Source organism: Plectropomus leopardus, chromosome 6 (assembly GCF_008729295.1).
Source record: "Plectropomus leopardus isolate mb chromosome 6, YSFRI_Pleo_2.0, whole genome shotgun sequence".
NCBI lineage: Eukaryota > Metazoa > Chordata > Actinopteri > Perciformes > Serranidae > Plectropomus > Plectropomus leopardus.
Genome location: NC_056468.1, coordinates 30,254,221 through 30,275,148, shown reverse-complemented (window position 1 = coordinate 30,275,148; position 20,928 = coordinate 30,254,221). Strand labels below are relative to the sequence as shown.

At 40.5% G+C, this 20,928-nt stretch overlaps 1 long non-coding RNA gene across 1 annotated transcript; it reads right to left on the bottom strand.

The window, feature by feature from the left end:
• Positions 1 to 14,889: 14,889 nt before the first annotated feature.
• LOC121944974 lies at positions 14,890 to 18,097 on the bottom strand. The gene is made up of 3 exons (XR_006105935.1): positions 17,789 to 18,097; positions 16,688 to 16,832; positions 14,890 to 15,035 (listed from the first exon to the last, which is right to left on the bottom strand). It is a non-coding gene; the product is annotated as an uncharacterized LOC121944974 (long non-coding RNA).
• Positions 18,098 to 20,928: the final 2,831 nt, after the last annotated feature.

Sequence of the window (20,928 nt, the reverse complement as noted above, 5' to 3'; positions counted from 1 at the left end):
TAATCACCTCTGTAGTGTAGCCTATCTCCGATCTTCCATCTAATATGCAACGTTGATGACTGATGATATATTATTGATGCTCCATCCCGGCCGATCTTGAGAGGCCATGTCTGACCATGACTATCCATCTCATGGATATTTTAGTACAATTTCTTCCAGAATATGACCACGACTATACTACCAAAGGTGCATGATGAACAAATAAAGTGCATCTACTGTTATACTGGCAGTGGGGTTAGTTTGCGCATCACTGAAACTACATATTGAGTCATTTATGGAGTCTTAAACCCATCTCTTACACAAAATTGAGAACAGAAGGGCAACAAAAAACACTTACTGTTGACAATAACATGAAAACAAAGACTTGATAACAACTAATTTGATCTTGCATGAGAATCTAAGCGCCTACTGACAACTGACAACCTTGCCAATGGACAAAAAGTCATGTCAGCTTCACTGAACACAGCATCATGGTGTAACCTGCTGACAACAAAAGCTCAATGACCCCAGCAACATTCACTACACAGAATAAATAATTCCTCACCTAGAGATATGTTTGACACATAAATATTACACAATGGCCCGCAGCTCAAAAATACAATGCTGCAGAACGCTGATTCAAAAGCATACCACACTATATTCAGAATGATCACATATACCTAGGAGAATCTACACGGTACTTTTTAACTGAAATACAAGACAATAGATCTGTATGTTTAATAGATTTTGCTACACATCAGTTTTAGTAATAATTCTGCCTGGCTGTGATAATTTAAAAATAAATCTACCTAGGACTCCTTAAAGATGCAAATGCTGTGTTTAAAATCAGATACTTCAGTCAGTACACTTAAATGTAATAGGCTACACTGCATCAACTTTATAGGCTTCTTAAATGTGAGGTGTGAAATTTTGACAAGGTAGTGTTTTATCAAAATCAAATTTATGGCTGTCACGCACTTAACAGAAATGACAATCGTAATCTGGCAGCTTTTCTTCTTCTGCTCAGCGAATTTCAGCCGAGTGGAGCATTATCGCCAACATCTGACAAACAATCGTCACTTGCCAAAATACATTCTAGCTATATCTGCTTGTTTGCTCACTTGACTTCCTCTGTGTTTAATTGTAATAAAAATGATTGTGCTTTCATGACTTTGGCGACGGCATCACGATGAAACACTGCTAGTAACGACTTAATACAAGAAGAATAAAGGTCCCTTTAGGGCAGGCATGAGGGGCAGAAGATGGATCCAACAAACCCTGGACTTACTTGTGGAGTCAGGTGTTCGCTTCCCATCTACCTTGTGTATCTTTTGCCTAACCATCCATGCCAGCTTGTGAGTTTGTTGACATCCCAGCATTAGCGGCCATGTGTTTGTGTTGTCTAAACATAACCATTTGCATCATCATCCCACCATGTGCACAATAGCGGCATCCTGAAACATCAAAAGTAGACACAGAGGGTTACCTAAAACTTACTATTTAGACACTGAAGTTTACTGAAAAGCTGCAATATTTGCAGACTTGGGATGAGAACAGCAAGTATTCGATATTAGATACAGCATTAGTCTTTATTTTGGGGGGGTGGGGTTCCTATTTCTTTTTTACATAAAATGATTTAATTAATTCTCAAAGATATCAAAGTAAGTAAGCATGTCAGCTATTTTTCCTTTTTTAAATCTTCATTACACCATTATCTCTAGCTTTTTTTCTATCTTAATCTCTTTGTATTTCTCAGATTAGTGCATGGCCAGTTTCCATTCCAATGACAATAAATGCTAATCCCTTCTATATCTGCTGTTAAAGATCTGACACTCATTTGGATAATTTCTCATCTTGTCTGTACAAAACCCAATCTGTGAGTGTTCAAACGTGTCTCCAACATGTCCTGTAAATATCTAATGTCAAAAGTTGCTTTTGAAATGCAAAACCCCTGTCTCGCTTCTGGCAAGAGAATTGTGAACATTTGTTTTAACACAGCCTGAACTGTTTGAGTGTGCCACACTAAAATATTTCATGGCTGCAAATCACTTGTAATCCCATTGAAGCACATTACAGTTCTGGTGGATCTGAAATAAATTTCAGACTCTAGACATGCTGCTGGGAATAGTCGCACTGTTCCTCTCTGCATATAAATTTTCAACAACGCCGGAGCATTGAGATCTACCCACCAGATGCAGTGCATTCAAGATAATCAGGTCAGGGTATGCTGATAGGCCCCAATCCTTAAAGTTTCATTACACCTACCATTTGATGAGCAACACTCTTTCTCTGCAGCTTTGATCTGTTTCATTGTCATGTGGGACGGCTGGCTGGCTTTTTGTTTCACCATCAGACTCGTGTCCTTGTGTGCTGTTGATTCATTGCATAGAAAGTAGCTGATTTTACAGCACGTGATGCTGAAAAGAAGTGTGATGTCTGGAGGCTGTATCCAAGTTTGTGTCTGCCCCAGACAGAATAACAAACCCTCTCTAAAGCTGCAGCCACGTGAAGGATTTGGCAAATCGACATGGTGCAGTGGCTCTGCCGTTGATGTCAACCAGAACTTACAGACAGATGATGGAGGGCAGTGCATTTAAACACAAGCTTTTGATGTAAGAGAGGAGAGCTTTGTTTTTTCCCAGAGGGAGAACGTAGCAGCCAGATGGTACACACAGTATATATTGACATTTTCTATATAAATGTGTACTTTTGAGGTGCGAGCTACTGTTACAGGTATAGGTGTAGTTTTCAGGGGGGACACAGAGGACACATGCCACTTTGTATTTCAAACGTGCATTTGTTCCTTCCCTAATAAAAACATGAAAATAGTGGCAGAAAAAAGACATAAACACCATAAATCGCTGCACAAACTGAACAGATTTGTGCAAAGAAATTCACGCAGGAAATGAAATGTTTGATACCTAATGCTAACCCAAATACCCAAACCTTCTGTATCCTAAACATCTAGAACACTGAATCCAAACCCTGGCCCCTTGTTACAGCTTACATATGACATTGAATGTAGAGTATACAGAGGAATTTGGCTTTTAGGTCCACCGTGTAGATTCAGGGGAATATATTGTCAGAAATGTGATATAACATCAGAAGTATGTCGTCTTAAGTGTATAATTACCTGCAAGTGCAGCTCATTTGGAAATAAAGCCACTTTTACAGTACTTTTGGCATAAAATCACAATGCCAAAAGTTGGCTTAGATAGACAGAACCGGTTGTGGTGTTGTTATTCGTGGAGGACGCCAGACAGCCCCTGCCACGTCCGAAAGGATACATACTCAGGTGGCGTCACTTAAGAACACAGCTGGACATAACCTGTCATGTCCACATGAAACTTATCAGGATGCCGTCAGGTTGAAACGCTGCTGGTAAGTATGTAACATAAGAAGCACAAGGCCGCCCATAAGAGGATGAGTCCATCAGGACTTTCATATGGAAGACTGGTGTTCACTTCCTATCTGAGTGTGATGTTGTGTCTCAGGTGCTGGGCTAGTGGCGCCTCTCTGAAATGCCACACAGCATTGGAGAAACATTTATTTGTAACATGAAACTGCTTAATTCTGTGTTTTTAGTGGTTTTAATCACCAGGTCTGTTTGTTTTGGAGAAGAGAAGATCTCTGCACATAATTTGTCTCCTTGTAATAAACCTCCAAACGTCTGAACTTAAGTTTTCAGCGAAAAAAGCAAGCACACATTTGCAGGTGCCAGGCTAACTGCACATCTCCGATATAACTCCAGCATAACTCTGGACAATTCGGCTCCCTGTCAAAACCTCCAGAACAATAAAAATTGAAATTGAATTCTAACTGAGAGTTAAAGTTTCAGCTGGTTGCAATCTGCAATTCCCCCCCAAATCTTTCACAGTGGGGCTTTAAATTAAACTTTAATAGAACAGTAAAGAGAAAAAGTAAATCGGGTGTAAAGATGTGGTAATTAAACGGGATTAGTGTGGTTCACAGACTTGTTGAAGAGGCTGATTGTTGTTGTTAATGGCAGAAATGACCTGACAAGGCGTTCTGTGGAGCGGCACAACTAAATCAGTGAATATGCTCAATTGTTTATCCAGGGCAGATTCTGCGAAGCTGTCCGGATGATAATAAGCACTACCACCTCTGTCTGCATTTGTCCTTTGTTTGTTGCATATGTGTTTAAGTGCAGCAGGTCCACCAAGACGGGGCACAGAATCCGCCCCCCCCCCTTTTTTTTTTTTTGCTAGAATTTGTTTTTTCTTCTCTAGGCAAAATCCAATAAAAGAGGATTCAGTCATGAAAGCGAGGGAGTTTATTTCACCCAATTGAGTGCTAAAACGCCTCTTCACTTGTACAATTGAGATTTTTCACTCCCAAGTAAGGGATGCCACAAGGCCTAACTTGTAATGAATTTTGGGAAACAGTGGGAGGGATATATTTGATTTCCTCCTATCAAACTAGGTTTATTGGCAATTTAACCATTTCATGCCACCAATCAAAGACACGCACCACATCCTGTATTCTCACTCTCGAAAGCCTCTGAGACGAACTTCCATCAACCTCGGTCAATCTGCTTTCTGCCATTTACCGTCACTGTCTCCATAACATCCTCCCCTTATGAACTTCCTTGTCTGCCCACCAGCCCAGTCATTTCCTGTTCTTATCTTTAGCATGCTAATTGTCTGCCTTATTTATTATACATTATGCAGACAAAGAGGCTGTTGTGCAATCTATCAAGGAAGTGTACTTCTCTTTTTTATCAAATCTATCTTCAATAACGTCGCTTAAAGAAGCTGTTTACCTTTGCCATGTAAAACAGAGCTCATGCAACTCATCTTGTCTGCGCCTACATGAGTGATTGCACTTGTGTTTTTTTCACTTCCTCTCTCTGTCTCGAGCTGATTAAATCTAATTCTACCCCCTTCTGTGATGCATCATGGCTCAGCTTTTGCGACTGATGTTGATCTCTCTGTTTTTTCATACCCGAAGACCTAATCATGTTATAATTTTCCTGCAGCCTGACTTGGCTCGTTCTGTTTTTAATGATGGCCCCTACCTGTTTCATTGTGCATAATAGATTTGATAAGGTTCCTAGAGCCACCCCTTTGGCTCAGACCATCACAGTGCTCATCAGGATAATTTATGGGCAACGGTGAAAGATTCCTTAAACTGCAGTCGACCTTTGAGGACTACAGATGTGTTTCCATGCTGCTCCTTGAGTGCAGACACACTCATAAAGCGATGTCACCACATCTTCGTTTCTGATTAATCTCTGTGTATAAAAGACCTATTATGCCCGCGCCGTTTCCTGACCTGAGCTCTCCATTGACCTTGTAGTTGATTATGTGTCACATGCTCCAAAGCCTGCAAAGGAAGGGTGAGTAATTGCATTGGGTTAGCGTTATTAATCTTGCATAACATTAGGTCTTTATTAATCAGATATTTACATTGTTTACCCTGAATATAGCCATGTATCCACACAATTTACTGTTTAAATTATGATGCTGTTGTATTCGGAGCCCATTATCTAACTTAATGGTCTCCATTGCTGTCCAGTTTCCCTTTTATGCTAAATCACATTTGTGTTTTGCAGTACTATAGCTTTACCTATTCTCAGCTGAAATAATATAATTATTCACCACAATGGGAAATGCATTTATTTGCTTCTTTACCCAGTCACCAGATAAAACATGTTGTCATTGTACATTCCTGCAAACCACTGATAAATTACATTTGTGCGTTTCATGTGTATAGCAATACATTTTCTAATGCGATGTATATGAGCTGACTTTGTCATCAAAAGATCATGACGGGGTGATACCTCAGCAAAATCATTACCAAGCTTCAGACCACTGATTATTACCAAGAAGAAATACGAATCACCGCCTCGCAGCTCTATGCCTCTGCAAACCGATCAAGTTGTAGTTTAAGTTTAAATCCATGACTGTCCAGACTCATGCTTCAAATGTTGCTGCAAAGAAGCTACATATTTTAAAACATGGATGCCCCATACACGTCTTCAACCCGGCAGCACTGAAGATCTCTACAATCAGCACCGTTTCAGTTTTGGTTAGAGATCTTTTTTTCACACCTACACTATAATCTCAAAAAAAAATAGCCCTTACTAAATTTGAACAATTGCCTCTATAAGTTATGTCAAACATACATATAAACACTATTTGAAAGAAGGACATACCTGCAGCCACTGATCCAAAACTCATATCTTGCTCACACCAAGAGACCTCAACTCTGTAATGTCTATATGCTGCGTATGTTTCGTTGTTGTCCTGTCTTAGTCAATTGATTTATTTTGTGTTGTGATGTGTTTTTGTTTGGAAACCAGTTTAACTGAGTGAGGCCAGTTTTTACTGTAACACACCTGATGTTACTTGTAACGCCTTTACTGAACATTAAACACAGCATTGTTGAAACATTATTTTTTTCCTGCAAAAGTAACAAAATCTGCCATGAATCCACAAATAATGGCTTTTATATTTTGTCTTTTTGTTAATGTTTTTTTGCACTACTTAAACAACCCAAATATTTGTTCATGAGTGAGCCTTCAATGTGCTGACTGGCAAAACAGAGCCTGGCTAGCTGTTTTCTCCTTGCAGTCTTTATGCTAAGCTAAGGCAATTAGCTTCTTGTTGTACCTTCATATTTAGTGGACAGATAAACGGGCTCATAATCATTGAAATCATTGAAAGGGGCCCTTGATGGCCAATCATATTGGCACATTTTGCCATCACAACTATAAATTCCCTTAAACCTCCCATTAAGGCACTGTACAGCCAGGTACTGTAATTTAGGACAGAACTGTCAGGACCTCAGTCGGCTTCTTTGCCTGAGGACCTCCAGAGTCTAAGATCGGCATGGGACAGATATGAGAGTGGTATCGATCTTCTAATCAAACATTCAACAAGAACGCAAATAATCCCAAAGCATCTAAATGTTCCTTTTATGTGGAATTTTTCTTTGCTGAATCTCAGTGTGGCTCAAAAAAAGATATCAGAAGACTGGATCCAATGCAATAACTCTCATTGCCCCCTTGAAAACCAAAGGGTCTCATAAATGATTATATTCCCCCACAGTCCTGCTGTAATTGCTTCTTCAAAACCCTACATTGGCTGAGACAGGACAGCCTATATGGACACTGCAGCCCACTTTACTGGGCCCTCATGACATAAGTCTCAAACTGACAGTGGCTGTTGTTTCAGGGTTCCTGCTTGGAGACTTGGTATTGATTTCCTCCCTGTGCTCCTTCCACAAGTAATATACAGCTTTAATCTAATTGGCGTGCGGGAACTTTGGGGGAGTGATGTCTACTGAGACATGTGTTATGTATTATTGCTACCTTCATACTCTGATTCACACTGACCTGGTGTCAGCTGTCTACACTGCTGACAAAGCACCTTTGATCACAGGGGAATAATGTCACAGAGAAGCTCTGGAAAATGGTGAGGGGGAAAAACATTATTAGATCATTCAAATAAGATTTTGAACTTAAAATTGCACCCACAGCTCTGTTTAGCAGTATGTATAAAGTGTTGTATAATTTTTCTGTACATCAGCAAGCATATATATTGGGTTCGTGCAGTCATGAAAAACCTGGAACAGTCACGGACTTTGCAAATAGCGATTTCCAGCTGTTGTTGAGATTTTGGAAAACTAAATATACCCTGAAAGTTTTGGAAAAGTCACGGAAATCTATTTCACAAAACTGTATAGTAATGCATGATGTGTTCAAGGACCTTTGGAAATAGAAAAATCCAATGATAATTTCTGCTTTTCAAACCTGTAGGCATGTTTTAAAGAAAGAAAAATTGCCCAAATGTTTTTTTCAAAAAAATCGGCAAAATAAAAAAAGCTTTCTTTTCTTTTTTTTTTTTTTTTTTTTTTTAGAAAGCACCAAGTGTATGCTTTAAAATGGTCAGAAGTTCATAGCAAGAAAATACTTACAGAATATTTTCTTCAAATTCATTTAAAAAAAAAAATATATATATATATATATATATATATATATATATATATATATATATATATATATATATACTGACAAGGAGTATTGATGGTCATTTCAGAGAATGTATGGTCTTTAACACTTGCCTCAAAGTCATGGAAAAGTCCTGGTGATTGGCAAATTTGTGGTTTATCATTTAAGATATTCTCTAAATAAAACCTTTTCAGCATGATAGTCGTTCTGTACAAGCTGTTCCCTTTTTGCATATTACTAATGTATGTTGGTGCAGGAGAAAAAAACCTATGAAGTTTAACATGCACTGCAGGGGAAGCAAGTTCCTAGGCTTTGAAGATAAAAACACCTCCATAGCCTGATGTATAAAACCCCTGACGGCATTTTACAGTAGTTCATATGGTGCATACCAATCCACAGACTGTACATTTAAAAAAAAAAAAAACCTTTTGAAAGTTGTTTCACTAACGCACTTGAGATTCTTTTTCATATTGAGCTGCCTTAAAACCCAAACAAAATCATTCAGTGCTATGCATTTTCCGGAGAAAACTAACACATACAAAAAGAATAAAAATCTGACACTCTGACGGAGAGCTGACCAAGAAACAGGCCGCCTTTATTGTGTATTCAGCCCTGGGACCAGACAAATTGCATCAAATGCCAGGTTCACCCAGGGGCCACTGTCTGCCAGACAGATATTCTTCATCCAAGGGCAGTGTGACAGCAGCTAGGTCCTGCTTGGCTATTTACATCTTCTTAGCCGTGGGTTTTTTAAAAACTATATAAATGTGGCTCCTTCAAAGGGCAGCATAACTTCCTATGGTGAGATGCCAGACAAGTTCATTGCACATTTCCCCTAAGAATAGAGGCATTTTGATGTAGCCGCCTCCCTGTGGCGTTAGTAAAAAGTCAACTTTGATAAAAGGCAAACATCATCCAGATTTACTCGGGCCTTGCCTCCAGACACCTTCGCTGGGTATCCGTACCATTTTCAATCTCACGCTCTTGTACCCCTTGAATCCGGAGCGTGTTCCTCGATGTGAGTTTTAGACGTATCAAGAGATGCCAAGATTACCACTTTGTGTGGCTTAATGCACTTCACAATGCAGCCAAGCCTGTAATCATCTCCAAGAGAAACAGTGGGTTTGCTATATGGTAACATTTCTTTAAGAGCCCATTGAAGCTCTTTACAATTGCCTTCAGATGTTCGGCTCAATCAGACCATGATCTGCTGTTTTTCGCTACCGACGCTGTTTGAGTCAGCTCCTTACTGTCCATTGAGCTGTGCGCTGTATTATAGCAGCAGCGTGTCTGACTGTGAAATGCTATCACTCGGCCCGGGTCTTCATCAGGCTGAATGAGTCTGGGGAAGATCAATGCATTCATTCTGAATTGCTTTACCCTGCCGTGTGCATAATGGGTTGATAGGTGGTTTCATAGAGCTTTCAGCCTGATGAGAGAGAGACTTAGTTTATGTTTGTATATGGTACATGAATGTTTGCACTTAAAGAAGCATCTTGCCGACATAAAGACATAAAACTAGGCCTCCTCTGCAGCAGACAGACACAAATACTTTTAAAATTGGTGATACATTTCCAGAGAAAAACAGAACGCTTTTGCTAAATAGGTAATGTGGACCGTCCGTGTGAAACAATGGCGGCATGTGATCTTGAGTTACCAGCCTGTTCTCATTCAAAAGTTGTCAAAAAGCACCTCTCTTTCAGTGATTTTGGCTGATTTTCAGCCTAAGCACGGCTTTTCTACCACAGAGATGTACTTATCAACACCAGGAAAAGTTGTGTGGGTTTTGGACTGAACGCAGCAGACCCAGAGAGGATCTCCACTAAACAGCAGAATACCTAACTCGTGATATGTAGATGCATTAGTCAACTCACAGAGCTGCAACATGTGGCAAGTTGGAATGAGAACGTGTTGGAATTACAGGTAAACAATGAGCTAAAACATTTTTCTAATAACATTTTAGGAGAGAAATAAGCAGTGCAGTAACATCATCCTGATTTTAAATCAGCCTTGCCTAGTTATACTGTTTGATCAGATTTTTGTCTGGGTTTGAGACCGGGGTGGGGGGGGGGGGTAAGTCTCTTGATCAGCTTGAGTCAGTTTCAGTTTCAGTTCAGTTTGAGCAACAACCCTGAGAGCCACTGTCTTTTAGTCTTTTATGTCAGTGGTTCCAAACAGGTGGTCTAGATTCAGGTCCTTGCATTAGATACAATACCACACTTTTAGTTTTATTTCACAAAATGGAAAGAACATGTTGGCTTAGAAAACAAAGAATTACAACATAATGCAAGAATTAACAGAAGCACTTCAAAATAAAAGTTCTTCGTTGAAAATTCACTGTGCTTTGAAAAAAAAAGTGTTTTGCCACTTGTCTATTCAGAATAGACCCACAAACCAGTGTTTTATGTCATTTGGAGGAATTTCGCTGTGGGGGGAGATGGGATATCTCAGCACTGGTTAGGTGGAGGGAGGTTTACCACGGTATATCTACACAAAATACTCACATTGTTTTGATGCAAAGCTGGTTGAATATCAAAGAAATATCCGCCTGTAATACATTTAAAAAAAATCTCCAAGGTTCGAGTTCTGTCGTGACTAATAGCGTCCTGAAGTGTGGCACAAGCTCCACTGCATTAAAATCCTCATTAAAATTTGTTTGGCCACATAAATTAAAAGATTTAAATCCGAATTTGCTCCTTGTGTTTTGATCATATCCTAATACTCATTAAGTCATCTAAGCAGCCGACCTCCTCTAGTCAATTAAAATGCACACTAATCCTTTAAACCAACATATAGATTCACATCATGGATCCGGAGACACACAGCAAAGGGAAAAGGACCCCTCTCAGAGAGGACGGTATTTACTGTGGTGCTTGTGCCATATCCCTCTTTAATTAACGCCAGGGAAGCAGCGCGGAGAGGTGGCAGGGGGTGCTGACAGGTAGGCGGGTGTTTTTCGGCAGCCAGCTGATAACACTCCACACAGGGGTCTGAGCAGTCAACAAAAAAGGACACACCAAAGGTCTTCGAGGCAGCTCAGTGATCCCCGGCCTCTCTTCCCACCACCGGGCCACCGGGGCAGCAGAAGCAGTATCAAGAGCCCCAGCAGCAGAGCGGAGTGGCGCCAGGCCAGAGTTAGCAGCAGCAGCAGCCTTTCCTCCACCACCCAACATGAGCCAGAAACACGTGAGAGAGAACGCTCTGTGTCTCTGCAAGGGAGGGAGGAAGGGGGAGATGGAGAAAGAGATAGGGAGATAAGTGGCGTAGATAAAAAAAAAAAAGTGTTTGCAATGGAAAGCTCTTAGAGGAGCAGTGCACCTTCAAGAGGACGTGCAGAGGCGTCTTTTCTTCCTATGCAGCACTTTGAAGACTATGAATTTAAGAGCAATATTGGACCACATCTGTCTCGCTGTCTATTTCTTTAAAGGAACGTTCAGAAATACCCATGACAGGCCCCTTTTTTTGTTTTTGAAAGGTGTTAAAAGAGGGTCTGTAGTCACAAGAGGATGCCCACCACCACCGCCACCGCTTCCACCATCTCGACTCCGCCATCCCCTGCTTGTTAGTGTGATCGCTGTCCCTTTGGTGGCTCTGCACATAATATATCTTCTCGCCGCAATTAACTGCTGCAGGGCCTGTGTAGGAACTTAGAGGGATGTCCCCCTCAGCAGAGCCAGTTCCCTGGGGAGTTGATGTAGGAGAGATGTAAAGGAAATAAGAATGCATGAGGAGAGAGAGAGTCGGTAAGTTAGGTGGAGGGAGGAGAGAGAAAGCGGGAATGCAGTGTGCCAAAGCCTCCCACCCACCGCTTGTGTCTGTAATCTCTCGGGGAAGGGCTGGATATCAGGGAAAGAGTTGTTGTGTTGTGAGGAGTGCTGACAGCTTCGTCTCTTCTGCCCCCTACTGCAGAGGAAGTGTTGATGGAGGATTTCAAAGAGGAGGGGGAAAAAGAGAGTGGTGTGGATGTCTACATTTTCTAGCCCGTTTCTCAGTGGTACTAAAAATGTCTGTCCTTTACAATTTGTAATTGCTGTATTAAGGTGTATTAATATCAGGAGTATAAGGGCAATTTTACTGCTCCATATTAACCGAAATATATCATCAACAATGGCTTGTTGATCAATACCAATGACTCAGTGATTACACTGCCAGGTTTTCAGTTTTATTTTGGGGATTTTAAATGGTCCCTGATGAAAAGAAAGTGTCTCTAAAATGTGTTGTTTTGCAGCTCACTTTTTTTTATTTCAAAGGTTGTTATGGAGCCAAAAAAGTCAATTATAATTTGGTTTTATAATTTTTTTTATTATTACAGTGTTTTATTTTTTTAAAATAGCATATGTGCTGTATCTCTGAGCTAAATCACTGCCTTATTCTACTCTTCTGTGCACTGTCTGTTTCTTTTTTCTGCTCATTGATTTCTTACTCTTTGCATTGTAAAACACAATGGATCAATTGTGTTGTCTGTAATGCCCTGGAACCCTTTCTTTTTCATGAGTTTTAACTGTGAAACTATGAGTGATGGTATTTGACAGAAACACAGTTTTTTTGCCAAAAAGGTTCCTTTTATTTATGGGGTAGTTCTGTCTTGGTGTTTTTGTTTGTGCTTTTCTCACTGGTTTGAGGTAAGCTGGACTGATCTGGAAAAAGTCACATGCACCAGTCAGAATTTAGCAGCATTTATCTTGATGACATTTGGTGGGTTGCTTGGTCACTGTCAATCAAATGTGATCAAACCACACCCACGCATTTGGGCATTAAACTACTGAAAAATAGCACCTCAACAATTACACCTTTTTAGACTTCAATTAGTGCCTATTAACTCATGAATATTCAATGTTATAAAGAAATACTAACAATGGAAGACACTTTTTTGAGGGATTTAAAGGTCCATCGTGTAGGATGTAGTGCTATCTAGTGGTGAGGTTGCAGATTGCAAAGCATTTAGGAGAGCTACAGCTGTCAATACAATAACACGAATGGCCCTATCTAGAGCCAGTGTCTTATTTGTCAGTTCTGGGCTACTGTAGAAGCAACATGGTGGACTCTGTGAAAGAGGACCCACTATGCATGAAGATATAAATGGGTCATTCAAAACATAGTAATAAATATTTTGTACCATTTCTGCCAATAGATGTCCCTAACTCCAACACATCAGACCTTTAAAGGCACACTCCAACATTTTAATTCTTCCATTGGTGGAGTAATCAGACAAATAATGAAAAAAGGTCAATATAAAAGCAGCCAAGGCTGCATCATCTTGACATTTTGTAGGTATAAGTCAAGCACCAATAATGCTGATTCCAATAATTCCCATTGTGCACCCAGCAGCAGCTTTTCATAGAAACTGCCTGGAAAATACAAATACCTCCTGTTTGTAAAACAGGCTTTGTTTTATAGATTGTAGCCTTAGAATCCAAGCCCACATAATTCTTATGACATCATCTGAGGTTAGTTTCTCAGACCTAGCAAAGCTGCTCCAGAGCCACAGAAAACATTAAATATTCACACACAGCTGTTTCTGCAGGCTGAATAGTCTACTGATGAAAAAAAATCCTCGCAGAAGGTTGAGTTAGACCCTAAGTCAAGTCAGTCAGAGATAGTCCCTAACCCAGTCTTTAAGTGAAAAATTATTTAACTTTCCGCTGCTCCTGAAAGTGGCAGCCCTCGCTGTCAACTTTATGCTTCTTCGCCGTGGTCATGTCTGCTACTTTGCAGGAAATATCGGGTAATAGGAAAGTGTTAGTTTGCTTTTTTGTTGTCAGTTTATGAAAAGACATTACTTTTGCTTATGCAGGTCCTACCTGGTACATGTCTACAAACTGTAACCTGTGATTGTCATGCCATCGTGAGGTGAATGAAATTAAAGCTATTTTGCTTGATTAACCAACATTGTGTAAATCATATAGTGTATTATAAAGTAAAGCTAAGGGACATTTAAAATCAGTCTGAGGGCCACAGTTGGCCCCTGGGATGGGTGTGTGTAATGGCTGTGGTATATACTGGCTGTGTGTAATCAGGAACAGGTGAACTGAGTTGCATTGATGAAAAATTCTCTTTTGAAGAGCTATATAAATATTGCTGAATTGAGTCATTTACACTCTACAGTACACTAAATCTATGGATGGAAGATCTGATAAAGAATTAAATGTGAATAAGAGTTGTTTGTGGATGTATTAGAATGTTTAATGCCATTTTAACACTTTAAGAACATTACAATGTGTACACACTATTATTGTGTTTAACTGTACAAAAACTGACCTTATACACTCTGCAAAAAACAGCCAAAACAAATAATTATACTTTTACCTCAAATAACTGTGCATCATTGTGTTGGTGTGGACACTCAGTAGATGGATTTTCACAAGCCAGGAACACATATTCTGGGTATTTAATTTGCTCGTGGAGTTAATATACCAGATAATATAAGTTACTTTTTAGTTACTAAGTTACTTTTCATTCAGCATTTGTGCTAAAAAGAATCCGACTTGTACAGTTGAGAAAACTAATAAAGATAAATACGATCAGGAGTATTTGCTAACAAAGCGTCAATGTGTTCCAGCAGGGGCTGGTTTGATTAGGGGATTAACAACTGTGTTGACAATACCAAGAACTTAATACACACACGCTATCCTCAAACTCACCCCTCAAAAAGGTATTCTTTTCTGACATATGCTACTCACCAGCTGTTGTCTCCATCTCATGGGCCGCATGTTCTGAAAATCAAACTCCCATTTGTCCCCTAATTGCTGCGGCAAATCATCTGTTTTAATATCTTCATTTACCCTCCACATTCCTTTGCGCTGTATATCCACTTTAATTCAAGCTATACTGTCATACATAATGTATGCAGAACCATCCGTAACAGGAAGTCACTGCGGAATACATGTTTGCAAATTAGAACAATAGAGTAGTACTGTGCTAATCCACATGGGGTAATTTAACAATAATTCAGCTCGACTTTGTGAAGGTTAAAATATAAACTCCGCTCCCTCCCTCCCTCCCTCCTCTTGCTTCAGCAGTCAATGGTGAACATCCATGAGGGGGGGTACCAATCCCGCCTTGCAGTCCTGCAGAATATTGGCTGTCAAGAAACAGACATGCAATCAATCATGAGCAAAGTCACAGCCAATGTGAAGGATACCAGTCCTCCTTAGGCCTCGCAGTAGTGACAAGGCGGCACTTGCGTAACGTTTGACACCGTGGTGCTGTAGGTTGAGATTAATGGACGCTGAGTATATGTACTTTAAAGGGCACCAGATAAAAAGTGTCTGACCTCTCATGGGGGAAAACAGATTTCTGTGTGTGTGTATACAAAAAAAGTGGCCTTGATCACTTGTACCTCTGCGGAGGAGATTAACAGTGGAGATACTGTAGCACAAAATCAAGCGCTGAGACAGCGACGCTTGCTGAGCTCTGCTTAATGGGCTCTGCTTCTTGGCATGTTTTCAGGATCATGCCTCGCATTTTATCTCTCTTTCTCTGTTCCCTCTCGAGAATTTTGGCATTGTCCAAAGTATAACATGAAAAATAGCGTCTGCTGCTGGCGGATTCCTTTGTGGATGTTTGTTCTTTGCGCTGGAGTCCACATATAAAGTCTTATGCGGCTTCTTTTGGAGTCTTTCTCTCGCTCGCACAACTTTGACAAACCAATTCTCTTATTTGAAATTCTCTTAAAGTCAGAGAAAGGGATCTGAAGACCTTGATGTTTAAGTCTTTGCAGCAAGTCTCAGTTCTCCAGCTGAGGCAGTCACTTGATGCTGTTTTGCTTTGGGACATTTCAGCTATGAAATAACGGCTCAGACACAGTAGTTCAGGAACTCATTGTAGCAAGAAACACCCAACTGTGTCACCATATCAGAACTCAACCGTTTATCTCTGTAAGCCTGCCATTCATTCTCCCACTCATGTCCATTTCAATGTCCAAGCCAAAATACATTTAAATGCATCACTCTCCTCATTTAAAATACCATCCAGACCATGTGTTGATATGCTCAGGCTTTCCGCTGTTTCAAGGGGTTCCAGGACGCCAACGTATTTTGCTTTGATCCTTGCTGGGGCTAGCAATAGATTGCTCTGGATTTAGCTGTGATCGGATACTTATAGGATTTATCAAGCTTTTGCAAGCTGCTCTCTACAAACACAGCCATGGTTCAAATCATGGCTCTGTGTTTGCAGCCCTGACAAAGAACATCATGTAACGCACATCTTTGCCAAATCCATGGACACTGTCAGTTGGCACATCTTGCACACTGAATTGTAATCCCCGCCAAAAGCCAGTCAGAATTTGAGAGGCAACATGGGAAAGTTGCTCACCAAAACATCCTGATTACAGTTTAAGACTGGTGTGCGTATATGGCTCAGAGAGGCTCAAAAGCCACGAGTCAGTATATTATGAGCACATGGATATCTGATTATTTTGAGAATAACTACATGTACCATTTATTTTTGGGATTTATTGTATTTTTTATTTTTAATCTGTCCATTTTTTTCATCTTGACAACAGCAAAAAATATGTGCATGTGTTTTTTGTCATATCTTCCAAAATAATCCATATAACTGTTCCTACTGCTTCTTTGGTTAAAGTCTGGTTAAGGCAACTAAAGCTCCTTAGGAATGATTGCTTTCATGGATAAAATAAAATCAATGTAAACTGTTGGAAGCAGACAGACAAGAAGAATTAGAATCTTTGCTGTACAATTCAGGAATTTCTTAAAAAACAATGTTTAGACTTACTCAAAGGTTAACCCTCCCAGTCGTCACTTTTACGTCCAGATCTTTGAATTCGCACGGCATGCAGGTGAGGTGCGGACTTTATATAAAGGTAGCGCCCAGGTGCCAGCCCACATCCCAGAGGAAGCCATGAAACTTGCAGCTACAGCTCAGAAAAATATGAAAATATGGCAAGGCTAAATACAAAGCAGAGAGAATTTGGGGTTGGTGCAGTGAAACTGTTTGTGTACAGTTTGCAATTCTTGCATACTGTACCTTATAGTTTTTTTGTTCAAATATCCATCAAAGAGCCTAATTAAACCAAAGCAACGTCCAGTGGCGTTCCACACGCACGTGGAAGGTGCCTTTTGGCATTGTCTCAGTGCATTTGTCAAAAGCACTGACAAAGCAGTGCTATTACGATTTTGGAATGAAAGCCTCTCTAAATGTGCTGCAGCTGACACAGCTCAGACGCGCCTGACAAGCGCTGTTCGGGCGAGCAGTGTGCACACTATAACTTGATAACATGGGTGCCAAAACAAAAAACAACACGCTCGGCGCTGCTCACACTCTCATGACGCACACCGTGTGAAACGGTTCAATGCGTCGATGCATGTTACGTGAAGTGACGTATTTATGTAATCGATTATGTCGATAACGTTGACGCGTCGCCGCAGCCCTACTAATGCGTGACCATACTGTCCTTAAAAGTTTTTGCAACTGGATAACAATGTTATGTCCCTTCTGTCTTTTCTTCAGAGACAGGAATATCATTGTTTGCATAACCGCCATAGCTCATTTCCCAGGGAACCATAAACATAACTCAGATTATCCAATTTAACAACTGATATTGTTTTTACAATGAAGACAAGCTCTTCATTTTTGCATCTCTTTGTGCCAATGTGGCCCTTTAAGAACCTTGCATATTTCCACTATTCACTTTCATTAATTCAACACCACAAGAAGACAACAGGGCAGCGTCAGTGGCATTCCTCTGCCGCTGTTAATTAACAGCCCAAACTTGTAGCTAATAAACAGAGCTCCCCCTAATTGAACTGCCAGCTGCATTGTTCCTGGTTGTTTGCAGGGAATGGATGCCATGTTGGCGCTCCGCAGTATAATTACCGGTGTCTGCCCCACTGGGAGAAGGGATCAATCTTGGGTGACACCAGTGGTGGATACCTCCTGTTGTATCCTTGGGTATTGGTTCTCCGTGGCAGGGTGAGTTTATCATCATGGATAGAGAGCCTCCTCGATGTCTACGGGCCGTACTGCAACTCGCCGTGTCCATTTGTAACACAACAACAGCTTCTCCGGATCACAGTCATTACTTCTGCCACTCAGATTGCAAAGAAAACAGAGTGAATTCCAAATTTATGAACACTGCCCTCTAAACACTATGTCATTTGATGGACTCCTAAACGGTTGAGGGAATTCAATTAGGAAAGGAATAGAGTTTTGAAAATGCGGCACTGTGCCCGCCAGTTACTCAAGGGACGTGATTGATGTCTGTGAGTGGCATTTAGCACAGCTGACCCTCATTCAGATTACCATCTCATTAGCATCAATAGACTGAGACACACAAAAGAGAGCAGCGCCGTCGCCTGAAAGCTGTTCCGAGGGACCAGCCTGAGGGAATTTCTTGCTACAAAATACTTTAATTCCATAGTTTTAGTGTGACATTATGGGAGTGGGAGTGCAGCTGCATACAAATCAAACAGCAAAACCCTACAATGTCAGGAATTATGCCCTCAGCCCTAGATTTCCAAGCTCATTTGAAATATGTTTTCGATTGTGGGGCTGCCATAAGTGTGTATCTGTTGTTCTAATTATGACAGCGAGTCCCAACTGGGAGGTGGAGGTTGCCTTCATGGAACATAAGGCCTTTAAATTAAAGTATCCATCTACATAATGAATGAAAACAAGTCATTTGTGTATCAATAATTGTGTAATCTCTATGAAATGTGGTTTACATGTTTTCCTTAATGTACTGCAGCGACTAATAAATCCCAGACAACTCATCACAATATGTCAGCTCTTTGAGCCGCCTAAAGAGGAAACTTTTTACAACTGGCAGAACAGCACTGTAGATCTCATTTAATCAATACTGCCCTTTGTTTGTTAAAACAAACACGTTCTGCAAGTTTGAGATGATTCACGACTGAACAGGCAAAGATAAGAAGGCCAGTCTCTGTACATCCCTCGTACAACATTGATGTGTTTTTGTCGAGACAGCATGTTGTATGAAAACAGGGTGTCTTTCTTGTTTCATTTGAGATGCTGCTGCAGGCCCAAATATGGCCTACTTTTACCTTTTCCTCTTCCCCCTGGTGGCGCAGATGTTATAAGACGCAGTTTAAATATAGTCTGTACAGATGTTTGTGCGCGACAGCATGCGACGTAGGTGTGGATTTTGGATCATCTGTGATTCAATCAAGGTGGTAAAATAAATATGGGGAGAAAAAAAGAGATGAATGTGCAGGAGAGAGAAGATGAAGAGAGGAGGGGAGACGAAGGGAGGCGAGAAGCAAGAGAGGCTGTAAAGAGAATAAGAGACAAATGGAAAGTGTGTGTATGGATGTAAGGTTTGCAGAGTGTGTGAAAGAAAAAAATTAGAAGAGAGTAAAGGCCTGGAATAGAGGAGGCAAACTAAAAAGAGAGTGGGTGGTATAGAAAGAAAGAGCATGAACACAGGCCTTTATTGTATTCCGTACCGTCTCCTGTCTGTATCTGATCAATAGCTGCTGTCGCTCAGCGCTGGCTCAAACCCCTCCTGCTCACAACCACAAATGTAACCCCTGCCAGCCTTGCCATGAGCTTTATTATTCATGTGGACCAAATACAAGACCAGAAAACGGGATGAGCACACTGCAAACCAGACTCGCTGACATGCCTGCCCCAAGTGTGCAAGCCACAGGAAACAGCTTCTGGGACAAACAAAACAAAAAAAAAAAACAGCTTCCTGTGTCAAAGTGCTACAGCAGAACAGAAAAGAGTCATGATTTAAAAACTGCAAAAAGAGTGGCATTTTTGAGACCTCCAGACATTACACTCCTGAGTTATTTGTGCCATTACTGGGAAAATAACTCCCCTTAAATCTTCAAAAATTCACAGAAGTTCCAAATCTGTGCAGCCATTTTCATGAGCCTCACCATCATATACAAAAGTGGGAGCAGTGAGTTGAATGTAAGTAGTGGAGTGAAACATTAAGATGGTGTTAGCTTGGAGATTTGTGTGCAATCGTGGCTACGAGAATACGTAGAAGGTCACGGCATCACCCAGCTTGAAAATGTGCACCCTGTGAAGCCGTAATTTTTCAAAACTGTGTGCTGTCACAGTTGGTTCCTAAGTTCTCTTAAAGTCAGGAAATAGAATAGTAGTAATGGTAGTAACGTGTAAAGATGAAAAGGCAGCAAAGAAATTCCACATTTTATAGTAAAAGTTGACTCATGTATATAAACTTGCCACCATAGGAACAGTGGTTGCTTAATCTTTGCAACAAGCTACAAGTTTGGCGTTTTGCAACATCTTTAATATTTGAGGCCTCACCAGATTATACAAAACTGGGAGCAGTGAGTTGAATGTAAGTAGTGAAGGGAAACATTAATATAGTGTAAGCCTGGAGATTTGTGTGCAACCATGACTACGGGAATACACAGAAGGTCACGGCATCACCCAGCATGAAACTGTGCAGCCTGTGAAGCCGAAATCTTTCAAAACTGGGAACTATCAGTTGGTTCTTTAGTTCTCTTCAAGTGAGGATCAGGGTTCCAACACATTTTTAAAAATGACTTTTCAAAACTTACCCATCACATTTTACCCCAATTTGATTACTTTATTCAAGTAGTTTAAAATGGGTAGGTCTACAAAAACACCCTTCCTATGCATTTGCAAATACACAAACTGCAACCGCTTCCTCTCTCCTCTCGCAAGTTAGACATTCCTGCTGAAAACGAGATGCACACGCCAAAAGAGCAGACTGGCACATAAGAGAACTTTGCAAAACGCAAAGGCCACACCTCATTTTGGGGGACAGCGAACCAAAGATTCAATAAACAATGCAAACGTATTTTGTGTAATGCTAGACATGTTTTACGAATTTTATCAACATAATTTAAACAATAGTCAAAACTTTTCTAAGACCCTCTGTTAATTCCAAACCATTTCCAGGCCTGGAAAATGTTTTTTCTAACCTCAGAACTTTTACAGGTATTTCATGACAGTGTGAATGCTGGAGGATATAGAATAGTAGTAAAAACTAAAAA